Genomic DNA, 15000 nt, shown 5'->3' on the forward strand with positions numbered 1-15000 from the left:
AAAAGTTAAAGATCTGATTGAAGAAAAAGTGTTTGGCGCGTGACAATAATCTTTCACAGTTCTCTTGAGGTTCTTAATTTTTCTTGTTGTATTTGAGTAGATGGACTGTAATCATTCTTAGTAATGCTTCAGAGACATTCAAGTACTCCATGCACTTCTATTATCAACTCGTATCATTCGTTTAATAAGACCGAATAAGTTTAGTTCATTAAGACCTGTTTTATTTATTTATTTATTTATTTATTTATTTATTTATTTGTATTAAGACAGTATTCAGGTTAGTTATGGTGCGTTTTTACGGAAATTGGAAGCAGCGACTTGTGATTACTAGGGAGAACATCACGTTCTTTGCTGCGAAGAAAAAGTAGTGGAAGAAAAGAAAAAAAAAAAAAAAAGAAAAAAAGACGAAGATAGTAAATAACGTAAATATTTTAAGAAAGACGGGTGGAGAGCAGGAGGAGGAGGAGGAGGAGGAAGTGGAAGTGTTGGAGGAAGTGGATAAAGAGGCTAAATATTACACGGCAGCGGCTGAGGAGGAAAAAGAAGAGGAAGAAGAGGAGGAAGAGGAAAAAGAAGAAGAGGAGGAGGAGGAGGAGGCGGTGAAGGAAGTGGTTAAGTAATATTAGCATCATACAGAGGTGGCTGGAAGGAGAGAGAGAGGAAGTGGCTGAAGAGGAGGAGGGGGAGGGGCAGGAGGAGGAGGAGGAGGAGGAGGAGGAGGAGGAGGAAGAGTAGGAGGAGGAGGAGGAGGAGGAGGAGGAGGAGGAGGAGGAGGAGGGGCATTATGCAGTCCTCAGCAGACGCCGCGTCCTTCCTGGCCTGGAAATTAAATTAAAGTGAGAGACGCCATTTTTTACGGTGTTTGGGGTAAATATATATTATGAAACGCGGCACATGGCTGCTCCTGGCCGGGAGACGGGAAGAGGAGGAGGAGGAGGAGGAGGAGGAGGAGGAGGAGGAGGAGTACAAGGAAGAGGATGTACAGCAGTAAGATTCAAGAAAGAGATGTGGAAGAGGAGAAGACGATGAGAACAAGGAAGAGGTTAAGGAGGAGAAGAAGAGGAGGAAAGAAATTCTACCAAGAAAAAGTCGTGGAGAAGAGGAAGGTGATGAGAGCAAGGAAGAGGTTAAGGAGGAGGAGGAAGAGGGAGAAGAAGGAAAGAGAGGACAAGGCATAGAAGGAAAATGAGAATAGGTGAAGAAAGAAAACGAAGACGAACAGTCAAAGCATCAAAGAGAAGCAGAATAGGACAGAGCAACAGCAACAAATGAAAGTAATAAAAGTTACGTATTTTATTTGTGTTATAAAGGCGTCTCTTCCTTGATGCGACACAGCTCTTCCACACCTGAGCATTATTAGTCTGGGAAAGAACAGAGAAACGAAAAGACTCCTGCCTCACACATTTACCTGAAAGAACTGGTGACAGGATTAGCCCTCTCATTTCTATAGTCTTTTGTTGGAATGCACACCACTGGAAGAAATCTGCTTGTAAGGACACACAAAGGAAGAGAGACTAAGAGGGTGTTTTTTGTCTCTCCTAAGCTGCTGAAGTATTTAGGAGGCTACAGTACAAGGATAAGTGTATGTAAGTGCATAAAACTGTAGGTGGTTATGGGAAGAGATGTTTAATAATGAAATAATTAACGTAGAGTAGTGTGTCTATTTGAAATAACACAGAGAAAAGTTTAACAGGATGGAATGAAAGAAAATATCTGCCCTACGCCATTGTGATTCCAGTAACTAACTATTGAAATAAATGAGAAAAAAAATGATGCATATGTATTTAAATGAATTTATGTATAAGTAATGACATCAACGGTATTTGAAAACACACGTAGGTAAAGTTTCACAGGATGAACGGAAGGAAATATCTGCTCTATACATGATTGTAATTCCAGTAACTAATAATTTAAATGAACAAGGAAATAAACATATGCACATTATTTGAATTAACTGATATACAAATGATGATATCAACGATGGATATAATTTTTTTGTTAATCATTTCAATCAGAAAATAAAGGTACACATGGATATACACACTAACATATACAACTATACAGATACAAGTGACAATCAGGGACAATCAAGATGGCCCAAACCATCTGTGCCTTGGTGATCATCCTGGTGCGATTGGCAAGGCGTGTTTTCGTGAGTGTGGACAGAGAGAGGCTCAGTCTGGGAGGAAAGCTGTCACGGTCATTGCGTCGCCTTCAGATCAGTTTCCCAGAGTTTCCAGAATGTGATGAAGCGAATTTCACGATAATGAAGCGATTTTCACCATAACGAAGCGGCTCTGACGATATGGATGCGGATTTTCACAATTACAAAGCGGATTTACGATAATGAAGAGATTTCCCCCATAACAAAGCTGGATTTACGGTATGAATGTGAATTTTCACGATAACAAAGCGGATTTCACGATGATAAAGGAATTTTCACCATAACGAAGCGGAATTTACGATATGATGCGGATTTTTACGATAATGAAATAGTTTTTACAATAACGATTCGAGTTTCATGATAACGAAGCCGAATTCACGATAACGTAGCGGGTTTTACGATACCAAAGCAGTTTTTACGATAACGAAGTAGGTTTCATGATAAATACGCGAGTTTTACGGTAATAATGCGCAGTTCTTGATACCGAAGCGGGATTCACAGTGAAAGTCTTGTGGCGAGGCAGTGCGTGCAGCCATGGCGAGGAGAGGAGCGGTGAGGTGCGAGGGTAATAACAGGCAGGATATTGTCTATTATATTTGCACGCAGCGAGGCGTCAGTCCGTCACGTCTCTGTCACGGATCAGTCATATTTGAATGTAACTACTTCAGGATTTAGCCAGGTGGAAATGATAACTTACTGTAATTATAAACTTGTTTTGCCTTAATAACAGGTGTGAAAATAGGTGGATTATTTATTAAATGTAAGAGGGGCTCTAGTCAAAGGAAACAAAAAAAAAAAAAAAGGGAGAAAGAAATGTCCTCTGAAGATGCCAATCCAGAAAAATATCTAAAATTAAGGGGATATTTATGCAGGCGCCACATTAATGATGTCACGTGGCGCTCCAGGCGTGAAGGGAAGCCGAAACTTCGCGATTTTAGGCAAAGACAGGGAGATTTATGTATATGAACAATTAAGTTGGTCTCCTTTGTGGCTCCCCATTGAAGGACAATTATGTTTAGACTGTGAACACATTAATGTCGTAAGAACTTTGGGGTGATGGATGACTATTGATTCAGTCCATAATGTTTTGCCTTCCCTCCCTGCACCACGAGGCTGTTACTCACCAGGCAGATCACACTCCAGCCAAGGGCAACAAAAAAGAAGAAAAAATCATATACGCACGGAAGTTACTGCGAGAAGTGGTGGCTGGTAGAATATAATCCAGCAACCAAGAAGTGCTAAGCCAGCGTGGTGAGGCAAGTGGCTTAGCACTCCCTCGCCTTCACCTGTGAGAGAGGCGTTTGTGATGATGCTGGTGGTGATGGTGATGATGAGGATAAATCATTATGGTGGAGATGTTAAGTTTGTTAATTTGATAAACACGTGTACGAGTATTTTAACTTTTATTTATTTATTTTCATGTTAAGGAGTTGGATTTTTTGTGCATGAGGGAGGAAGACCTTACAGCAAAAACTGTTTGAGGAATAAATGGTCAATTGAATGTCTCTCCTAAAAACAAAACAAAACAAAAAAAAAAAAAAAGGAAAAAGGAAAAAAGAAAAAAAAAGAAAAGGAAGACTTGCAAAAATAAGCCAATTTAGGTTTGGTGATTTTTTCGTTCCTTACTAGACAAAATGAGAGAGAGAGAGAGAGAGAGAGAGAGAGAGAGAGAGAGAGAGAGAGAGAGAGAGAGAGAGAGAGAGAGAGAGAGAGAGAAATTCCCTCTCAATACACTTCTCCGAAAAAGATAATTGTAGGAGGAGATTACAAAAGCTTGACTAATTTAGCTTCTTATGTGGCTTGATGCTCCCCGATTGCCCCTGATGCTGCCTCTGATGCCGCTGCGGGGACCTTGTTACACTGACTGCCACACACAACAAGTTCACTGGCGTCTGCATTACGTCTACTTTCTGCGAACACAAACTTGTACCTCCTTGTCGGTCTTCGTCAGGTTGGCTTTCATTCTCAATAAGTCTCAGTAATCGTTCTAATCAAACCAGGACTTGTGTAGACTTGTGCTGGCGTGTCTCTGTCATCTTCTCTACAGCCAACACGAGGCACCAAGTTTCAGTCGTTGCTCTTACAATGTCTTCCTGGAATCTGATGGTAAAAGTGCCCCGGCCAATGGAGCAAATGCTATTGGATTATTGCATCGTATGTATGACTCCCTGCCTTTGTTGTGGCTAAGGTGTAGTTCTCGTTGCTAGCAGAGATGAGAAACGGAGGTGGAGATGAGGCAGGGCTGTGGAAAAGAGAATGACGAGGAGGAGAAGCAGGAGGAGGAGAATTATTATGAAAACGAAAGAAGGCCCACATGTATGCCACTCTCTAAAGAAATGTCAAAAAAATTATATAGAACTCTAGGATAAGTGTCTTGAGAGCTCCTTCTTGAGAGATTTAAGTCACAGGAAGGGGGAAATACAGAAGCAAGCAGGGAGTTCAAAGTTTACTAGTTGTAGGATAAACAGTGCAAGTTTTTATTTATCATTAAATAAACTGCAATGATTATACTTGATTTTAAAATATTCATCAATTTCTTATCAATTTCTGTATACATTTATCCCTTTCAGAATTCTTTTAATTTCGATATTTTACGAAGCCACACTGTTCACCGCTCTTAAATGTGGTTAGACCGCTGACTTCACTAAACATATAATTCTATGGACACTGCAATTCTTTATATGTACAACAGACGAATGAAACATGGCGAGATATTTACTTCAGCCAGTGTTTTCTCCCACTACCTTATTCCACACTCAGCACAACAGAAGAGGATGATAGAAAGATATAGATAGGCTTGTCTTATATAGAGGCTGCCACGTGTCGGCCTGATTACATATTACAGCTTCTCTTTATATATTCCAATGCACAGTGTATTTCCTCACCGAGCTTCACGTCTCTCTGACCAACAAACAAACAGCAGTGACTGAGTAACCAGACTGCATCACGTATTTCACAAGTGTACGAGCGTAAAGGGACGATTAAGATCTTAAGGACGAGAAGGGATTCGAACCCACGCAGATTAAAGAGTTATCCCAGGACTTTACCACTGAGCCACAGTATAAATATTTATTATTAGGAGTATTTCCATCGTCTTATTCACACAAAGCCTCACTGCGAACGTCACTAACTTTATAAACTCAACTTAGTGAATTGCTTTGCTTATTTCTCGTTGCTTGTGAAGACTGGGAAGGTTGGGATGAAGATGTAAGTGGAAGAGAGAGGAGGAGGAGGAGAAGAAGGAAAAGGAGGAGGAGGAGGAGGAGAAAAAGGAGAAGGAGGAGGAGGAGGACGAGGAGGAAATCGTAGAAAAAGGAGGAAGAAGAATTAAAGGAGAATAGTTAGACGGAACAGGGAAGAGGACAGTTTGCGGAGGAGGAGGAGGAGGAGGAGGAGGAGGAGGAGGAGGAGGAGGAGGAGGCTTGAGGCTCATAAATATTCATTATGTAGACGTTCTGGTACATGTAGTTGCTTTACACACACACACACACACACACACACACACACACACACACACACACACACACACACACACACACACACACACACACACACACACACACACACACACAAGCACAAACACACATTAGAGAGAGAGAGAGAGAGAGAGAGAGAGAGAGAGAGAGAGAGAGAGAGAGAGAGAGAGAGAGAGAGAGAGAGAGAGAATGCAAATGAACTAAAACGAAAGTAGAAAAACAGCGCAGAGGGGAAGGAGAGAATGAGGAAGCGAGGTGTGTGAAGGAGAGGAGGGGAGAGAAAGAGAAAGAGAAAGAGAGGAAGAGAACAAAAAAGAGCGAAAAATAATGAGAAGAGAGGGAAGGGGAGATAATATAGAGGCGAGATGAGATGGAGATGAGAAACCAAGAAAACAGAGAGAGAGAGAGAGAGAGAGAGAGAGAGAGAGAGAGAGAGAGAGAGAGAGAGAGAGAGAGAGAGAGAGAGAAAAGAAATATATCCGCCATGAAATTCGAATTCAATCAAAACTTGCAATCTGTCTGTCATCACAACAGAATTTTATGACACCAGCCTCCTCCTCCTCCTCCTCCTCCTCCTCCTCCTCCTCCTCCTCCTCCTCCTCCTCCTCCTCCTCCTCCTCCTCCTCCTCCTCCTCCAACCTCATCTTCTACCATCTTGCATATTTTCGCGTTCCTATCACCTTCGTCTCTCTCTCTCTCTCTCTCTCTCTCTCTCTCTCTCTCTCTCTCTCTCTCTCTCTCTCTCTCTCTCTCTCTCTCTCTCTCTCTCGTGGTTCTTTTTGTTTATTTAAATGCCTTTGTGAATTTTTTTTATTCGTATTTTTTTTTTTATATATATAAAGTAAAGGCGAATTCCTATTTTGCAATGATAATTAAGTTTCTTTTTTTTCCGGGAGTATTATTGAGTCAGCTAAAAGGATTAAAGTTGTTATTTCTCTTTCTTTTAAAGTAATAGTGAATTAGCATTTTGTGTTACTGACTGTGTTTTTTTTTTCTCCGAGAATATTGTGACCAACTCGAGGTATTGGCTTAGTCTTTTATTGTTGTTGGTTGAAGGTTTATTTATATCATTTGTATTTAGAATTAAGTCACTAATGCTTCAAAGGGATTAAATGAATACATTTTTAAATATAACTGCTTTTTTCTTGTAACGAGTGCTTGCTTTTAATAATTTTGCAAATAAAGGTATATTTTTGTTATTTATGCTATTAAATTTGTAATCAGTAATATTTCTCAGGGATTAAATTAATACATAACTAAATACAGAAACTTTTCTTTTGACGTGTACACAATTTCTTGTATTTTGTAGGCAAAGGTATATACGTCATTTATACCTTGAATTAGTAATCAGTAATACCTCTGACGGATTAAATTAATACATTCTTAATTATGATTGCTTTTTCTTTGAGTGAGGAACTTCGTTTATCATTTAGGTAAAGATATATTGATGTTATTTATGTTTTAAATTGATAATCTCTTGTGCTCCTCTGCAATTAATTAAATTGATACATTCTTAAATACAACTGGCGTGGGTTAAGAGGGGACCTGACAGAAGTCTTTAAGTGGTATAAGGGTTATAACAAGGGGGATGTAAGCAAAATTCTTAGGATCAGCAACCAGGGTAGAACAAGAAATAACGGGTTCATGTTTGAAAAATTTAGGTTTAAGAAAGAGATAGGAAGAAATTGGTTCTCAAATAGAGTGGTAAATGAGTGGAACGGACTCAGTAATCATGTTGTTAGTGCTAGAACATTAGGGAGCTTTAAGAGAAGGTTAGACGGGTTTATGGATGGGGATGATAGGTGGAAATAGGTAGGTATATTTCATACAGGGACTGCCACGTGTAAGCCTGGTCACTTCTTGCAGCTTCCCTTATTTCTTATGATATCCTTATGTTCTTATGGTCTCCTTTGAGTAGGTAGTACTGAGTCGCTTGTACTTCGAAGTCTGCTTGGTTCTTTTCTGTCGATTCACAAGTTCTCGGCTCTTATGAATTGCTAATGTTTTATAAGCGTGTTGTTCAGTAAGCAGCACAAGGTAAATAATTATTAATAACTATTCATTTTCTCTTGTAAGCAGTACCAAGTAATTATTTTATCTAGTCATGTAACTGAAAGCATTATTGTTTATTCATGATTTTTCTTATTTTTTTTATAGATCTGTTTAATTATGCACTTGCCATCAAAATGCATTACATTTCACCCGACAGCTTCCAACCTCACGTGCTTTCTAGAAAATAAGAACAGAAAAAAAAAATGAGAAACTGCAAGAAGCCAGTAGGTTCACACGTATCAGTCCCTTTATAAAACGTACCTACAGTTTATAAACCCACCTATCATCTCTTTTTGTTCAATCTTTTAAAAGCTCCATATTGACTGTGCACTAATACCGTGTCTGGCCACACCAAAATAAGGTCATAGGAATATTATGAGCTCTTATACTTAATTAATTTGCTGTGTTTCGTCTCTTTGGTTTCAATACAAATCACTTATTTATTCATGTCATTATATAGTGTAGCGAGTTTTGTTTCCTTCACAGCCAGGAACATTTAAAGTATAATTTCCTTACCTTTCCTCCTGCCTTTTGTTCCACTTTAACTTCATACTACACTGCTACGTTCACTCACCTCTTCACTCGCTAACATCCTGACATGTACTGAGTGTGTGGTGAAAATTCCTGAAGTTTCTTTTAATCTCTTCCCTTTGCTGGACGCTTTTTTCCCATAATCATCTGCTTACGTTACACTTACCTCTGTACTGCACTCTCTTCAATGAACCTCCTGATCTCTCCCTCTTTTTCTGTACATTCCTGTAGACAGTTAATATTTACAATGAACTCGTCATTTATCGCTGCTTTCACCCTAACTGCTCCTCTGATCCTGCAAACTGCATGCCTTAGCCTCCTCCCGTGGCCTCGCTGCAAAACACTTTCAGCTTTCTCTCACCCATACACTGTCCATCTCCCAAATGCAAGAGTTTACCAGTATTCTCAATCTTTCATCCCTCTTCTGTTAAACTTAGGAGCTCCCTGCCTGCTTTTGTATTTCCCCCTTTTTATGACTTGAATTCTCCAAAGAAGGTTTCAAGGCACTGCTTCAGTTTAGTATAATCCTTTTGGCTTCTTGAGAGACTGATACCTGAATTGATCCTTTTATATTATTTTTTTTTGTAGCCCTTAATCAGTAAAACTCTTACATAAAAATGGCAGTCTAATAAGTAGCTCTATATTCTGGAAAAGACAAAATTAGTTTACTATTTTCTCTTTTTCCGCAATTTCATGCAAACAGTTAACTTCTACGCTGCTCTGAATGTTAACTAAGATGAACGTAGGAGTAAAAAGTATTATTAACTCTAACTGCGAATGACATTTGTTATTTTACTTCAGTAGCCCCCGTGAATTTTACTGATATAAATATTCACCACAAACACTACAAAAGCTACACTGAATACCAGGTCACACATTTTCCTGTAACTGTTATTGTTGAAAATCATAAAGTCACAAGACCATTACAATACGAACCTGAGAAACCACAGAAGTGAATGGTTTAAGCCTCAACAAAACCTGATTCTTGCTCACACACACACACACACACACACACACACACACACACACACACACACACACACACACACACACACACACACACACACACACACACACACACACACACACACACACACACACACACACACACACACACACCTCTTTTGATGCCCTTGGCCAGTACCCGTTGTACATAGAAATAGAACGGCAGTAAAAGAGTATCATTAATCAGTAATAAACAGTGATTCCCACAAACTACTCTCTTCCTCCCTGCTGTCCCCGGTCACCTCGCCTGACGCTCCGCCCACTCATTACTTGCAATACTCAGGAAAGTAATTTATTCGTGCAGTTATCGAGTTGCTGATTAAGGTGGACTTCTTTCCTGTTCACCTGCATCATAATGGTGTGTGTGTGTGTGTGTGTGTGTGTGTGTGTGTGTGTGTGTGTGTGTGTTTGTTTGTTTGTTTGTTTGTTTGTTTGTCTATTCTCTCTCTCTCTCTCTCTCTCTCTCTCTCTCTCTCTCTCTCTCTCTCTCTCTCTCTCTCTCTCTCTCTCTCTCTCTCTCTCTCTCTCTCTCATTGCTTTAATTTTAATTCATGTTTTCTTCCCTCTTTCGTTTCCTTCCTCCTTTCTTTTCCTTTTCCCTCTTCCTTCCCTCCGCTCTTTTTTCCTTTTTCTTCTCTCCTTTCCTCCCTTCCTTCCTCCTTCTGTCTGTCTATCTATCTATCTATCTATCTATCTATCTATCTGTCTATCTATCTGTCTGTCTGTCTATCTCCTTCCCTCCCTCCCTCCCTCTCTCCCTCCCTCTCTCTCTCTCTCTCTCTTTCCCTCTCTCTCAGTGTCTATCTGTCAATATCAGGCGTCACTTCTCATCCCACTTCTCATCAGGCGCCATATGACCTTGATGTGGCGTTGCATTAAGTCAGTCACTCAGTTAGTCCTCACGTAGCACATTGGCAGAAGAGGTCGCATGTCACTCACCAGCCGCCACAGTCCACCCACCCACTTGAGGACGTGCTAAGTGGACGGAATCAGAACATAAGAACAAGGGAAGCTGCGACAGGTCATCAAGTCTACACGTGAGTCCTTGGTGACTTGTGTAAGGGTGTAGGTGAAGAAGAGAAGTGAAAGGTTGTTTGTTAAATGTTTTGGTGTTCTGTGATATGAATTTCTTTTTTCCTTTCTTGCCAAATATGAGTTTTTTTCTTTGCATCAACATCCTACTACTACTCTTACTATTACTACTGCTACAACAACTACTGCTACTACTAATACTGCTGCTGCTACTACTACTACTACTACTACTACTACTACTACTACTACTACTACTACTACTACTACTACTACTACTACTACTACTACTACTACTACTACTACTACTGCTGCTGCTGCTGCTGCTGCTGCTGCTGCTGCTGCTATCACTACCACCACCAACGCTACATAATACATAATTAGCTGTTTGCAACACACGCGGGGTGACATCCGAGGAAAAATCAGCTTAATGATGAGAAAAACCGCTGTAAAAAGAAAGTATTGAAATAAACCCCTGTATTTTTTCCCTTCACATGAATATGTCTTGCATTTTATAGTACCGTGATTATTTATTTATTTTTTAGTTATTTGTTTTTACAGAGGTGAGTTTTGTAGCTCTTCACGCTACACGTATACATACACGGGTATAATGTAGATGCATGTATGTATGTATGTATGTATGTCTGTACTCAAAGTAATCAGTGTGTACTATTTTTCCTCAGTGGTTTTACAAATCACAGTAGCAGCACTACTACTACTACTACTTTTACTACTACTACTACTACTACTACTACTACTACTACTACTACTAATAATACTACTAATCATTCGTGGACCGGCATCTCAGTGGGCCTTTTTTTTTGGGGGGGGGGGATTTTTGTTGCCCTTGGCCGGTGTCCCTCCTACATAAAACTACTACTACTACTACTACTACTACTACTACTACTACTACTACTACTACTACTACTACTACTACTACTACTACCACAATAACAACAACAACAAGAACAATAATAATTTACTACTACTACTACTACTACTATCACCACCACCACCACCACCACCACCACCACCACCACCACCACCACCACCACTACTACTACCACTAACACTACCACTACCACCTCCAAGAACATCAACAATAATAACACCACAAAGACACACACACACACACACACACACACACACACACACACACACACACACACACACACACACACACACACACACACACACACACACACACACACACACACACACACACACACACACACACATTACCCCACAACCCCCCGTCTCCCCTTGCTCGTCCTCCCTTCTCTTCCCTTAATAATGTCTCTTAGTCTTCCCAAATAATCCCCTAATTAAGAAGGAAAGGCAGGTAATAGACTCACCTCCACTCTATCTGAAGCTCCCTCACTAAAATATATATTATCTGCTCGGCTTAAATGTTTCCTCTTCCTCCCTGAATAAGGTAAAATACATTTCCTCAGATGGACGTCATTCTCCCGGCGGCCTGAATAATATACTAACAATTAGGGTGATTCTTTTTCCCTCCTGCGTTTGTCATTTTACAGAGCTGGGTATTATTTTTTGTCCAGTGTATTTTTTGAGCAGATTGCCTCTCTCTCTCTCTCTCTCTCTCTCTCTCTCTCTCTCTCTCTCTCTCTCTCTCTCTCTCTCTCTCTCTCTCTCTCTCTCTCTCTCTCTCTCTCTCTCTCTCTCTCTCTCTCTCTCTCTCTCTCTCTCTCTCTCTCTCTCTCTCTCTCTCTCTCTCTCTCTCTCATATCGTGCCTTGCTGTGCTAGGAGGGAGGGAGTGTGTGTTTTGGAGGGGAGTGTGTGTGTGTGTGTGTGTGTGTGTGTGTGTGTGTGTGTGTGTGTGTGTGTGTGTGTGTGTGTGGTGGTGTGTGGTAGCGGTGGTGGTATTTCTGTTATTACTATTTCTACTGCTGCAGGTGCTGTTGATACTACTACTACTACTACTACTACTACTACTACTACTACTACTACCACCACCACCATCACCACCAACACACCACCACCACCACCATCACGACCACCACTATACTTACTGTTACACCATCACTTCCACCACTATTACAGTTATGCCTATATATTAGTGTGTGTGTGTGTGTGTGTGTGTGTGTGTGTGTGTGTGTGTGTGTGTGTGTGTGTGTGTGTGCCCGCGTAATGAGGTATCACGCATGGGAATCCTAAGATCACACTAAGGCTAAGGAGAAGTGATCCGTGAGTGACGCGCACCGACACACACACACACACACACACACACACACACACACACACACACACACACACACACACACACACACACACACACACACACACACACACACACACACACACAGGGCTTTATTGTGTGTGCCTGGGATGAATGGCTGTAATAGTGGCCTGAGATGAGAGAAGTGAATGATAATGGTAACAATATAATACTAGTAGTAATACATGGTGGTGATGGTGCTACTACTACTACTACTACTACTACTACTACTACTACTACTACTACTACTACTAATACTACTTTTACTGCAGTACCTCCTAGAGTCCTTTATTCCTTAACTTGACGGACACTCAGTCTTTTTTGCATATGAAGTATTGAAAGTTAAGAAGTATTCGCGTATCTAAGCCTTGGTCGTGTTTCTCAATGGTTCGTTTTTTATCTTACATTTTTTTTTACTCATTGACTTTTCAAGAGAGGATTAGCAGAAAGATTCCGTATTACTTCTCTCTCTCTCTCTCTCTCTCTCTCTCTCTCTCTCTCTCTCTCTCTCTCTCTCTCTCTCTCTCTCTCTCTCTCTCTCTCTCTCTCTCTCTCTCTCTCTCTCTCTCTCTCTCCAGTCAGAACCTTCCAATTCTTCGCTTACTGAAAGAGGACATGGATAACTGCTTGACTCTACCCTCGCACGACAGATTATGTGATGCATGGCTTTGTTCTGTGGCTGATCCTCCTCAACCTGTCTCAGTCCCTTCGGTGTCCGGATATAGGGGATAGACAGGTGGGGGAAATAAGAAGATTAAAGGTGGGGGGAATAAGATATTGGTGGGAAGGATTGAGTGAAAAGATAAAGGAAAGTGATGGTAAAAAGAGGGCGGGCAGATCGCTTTGCTTGTTCTGAATATTTATTTTATTTTTTATTTATTTTTTCTCTCTTGCTTTACCACGCTGGCTCTGCAAGAAGGGAAGAAAGTTAGGTGTTTTAATTTCTATAACTTCTGTGTTGAGCGTTGTAACATATCCGATTGTTATTTATAGTTATTTGTAATTTCAAAGTATCTAAAACAAGATATTGGTGTTTATTTGGAATAATAATCTCCCTCCCGTCACACAGCATCCCTTAACACAGCACTCCCAAACAGTTTACCTCCATCGTGACTACTTTCAAGTCTCTACTATTAGAAGATATTGAGTTACAGTATTGGTTTACGCACAACACTTTTTTTGTCCGCAAGCATATAGGACGTTCAGAGGAAAGCTCCCTTGCCTCGTCTTACTAATCAGCTGAATTTTCCTCTCACGTCGACCCAAGTAATTTTTCAACTTTCAGTGACGATTTTCTATTCGAATCAAAATTTAATGTTGTTGATGTGAAATTTCGGCCAAGATTTGTTGCAGGCCGTGGCGGACTTGGGAGACGTGCAGAAGGGGGAGGTGGCTGCCTGGTCCAGTCTGGGGCCCAAGGCAGAGGCCTTGCAGCAGGTCCTCTTCCCCTGTACTGCCTCCACCTCAGATTATAGTCGTCCACTTTCACACCCTTGCACTAGGCACGAAGTTGTCATAAGCAGGGAAACACGGACTATCATCCACTAGATAGGGCCACAAGAGGGGGTCCTTAAAGGGGAGATAAGGGCTCCTTCTATTGTCTGGTGAATGGTGTGGACGGGTTCCTTGTTTGTGATGGCATCGGGCTGAACAGGTCGCCATGGATGAGGGCACGCTGTGCGCCATGCACCGGACACTGGCAGGACACAGGGCGTCCTTTAGGGGAGAAGAGGGCGCACTTCATGACAGTGTTTGGGGAGTGGCGTGTGGCGGGTTTTTGCTCATGGCGACTCCGTGTAAGGGTGTGGAAGGTTGCCCCGCCGCGGCCCGCACCCTGACAGGGGCACTTACAGAAGAGTCTCGTCCCGTCTTAGGATAAAATCCTTATACGCTATCGCCGCATCGCTTATCGCCGCACCGCATCGCATATCGCCGCATCGCTTATCGCCGCACCGCATCGCATATCGCCGCATCGCTTATCGCCGCACCGCATCGCATATCGCCGCATCGCTTATCGCCGCACCGCATCGCTTATCGCCGCACCGCATCGCTTATCGCCGCACCGCATCGCATATCGCCGCATCGCTTATCGCCGCACCGCATCGCATATCGCCGCATCGCTTATCGCCGCACTGCATCGCATATCGCCGCATCGCTTATCGCCGCACCGCATCGCATATCGCCGCATCGCTTATCGCCGCACTGCATCGCATATCGCCGCATCACTTATCGCCGCACCGCATCGCATATCGCCGCATCGCTTATCGCCGCACCGCATCGCTTATCGCCGCATCGCTTATCGCCGCACCGCATCGCATATCGCCGCATCGCTTATCGCCGCACCGCATCGCTTATCGCCGCATCGCTTAGCGCCGCACCGCATCGCATATCGCCGCATCGCATATTGCCGCATCGCATGTCGCCGCGTCACTTATCGCCGCATCGTATATCGTCGCATCGCTTGTCGCCGCATCGCTTATCGCATATCGCCGCATCGCTTATC

General features: G+C 42.0%; 1 long non-coding RNA gene across 5 annotated transcripts in view; it reads left to right on the forward strand.

Annotated features, from left to right (window-relative positions):
* LOC135116364 (uncharacterized) overlaps positions 1-15000 on the forward strand; it is a 234714-nt gene that overhangs the window by 112015 nt on the left and 107699 nt on the right. The window contains exon 5 of one of the 5 annotated variants that reach the window (XR_010276249.1): positions 10075-10258. The exons of 3 other annotated variants lie outside the window; for them this stretch is intronic. This is a non-coding gene — a long non-coding RNA (uncharacterized LOC135116364). Of the gene's footprint in view, positions 1-10074; positions 10259-15000 lie in introns of those variants that run through there. One more of the 5 variants, XR_010276252.1, reaches the window with a different exon arrangement.

This window comes from Scylla paramamosain, chromosome 31 (genome assembly GCF_035594125.1).
Source record: "Scylla paramamosain isolate STU-SP2022 chromosome 31, ASM3559412v1, whole genome shotgun sequence".
In the NCBI taxonomy this organism is placed as follows: Eukaryota; Metazoa; Arthropoda; class Malacostraca; order Decapoda; family Portunidae; genus Scylla; species Scylla paramamosain.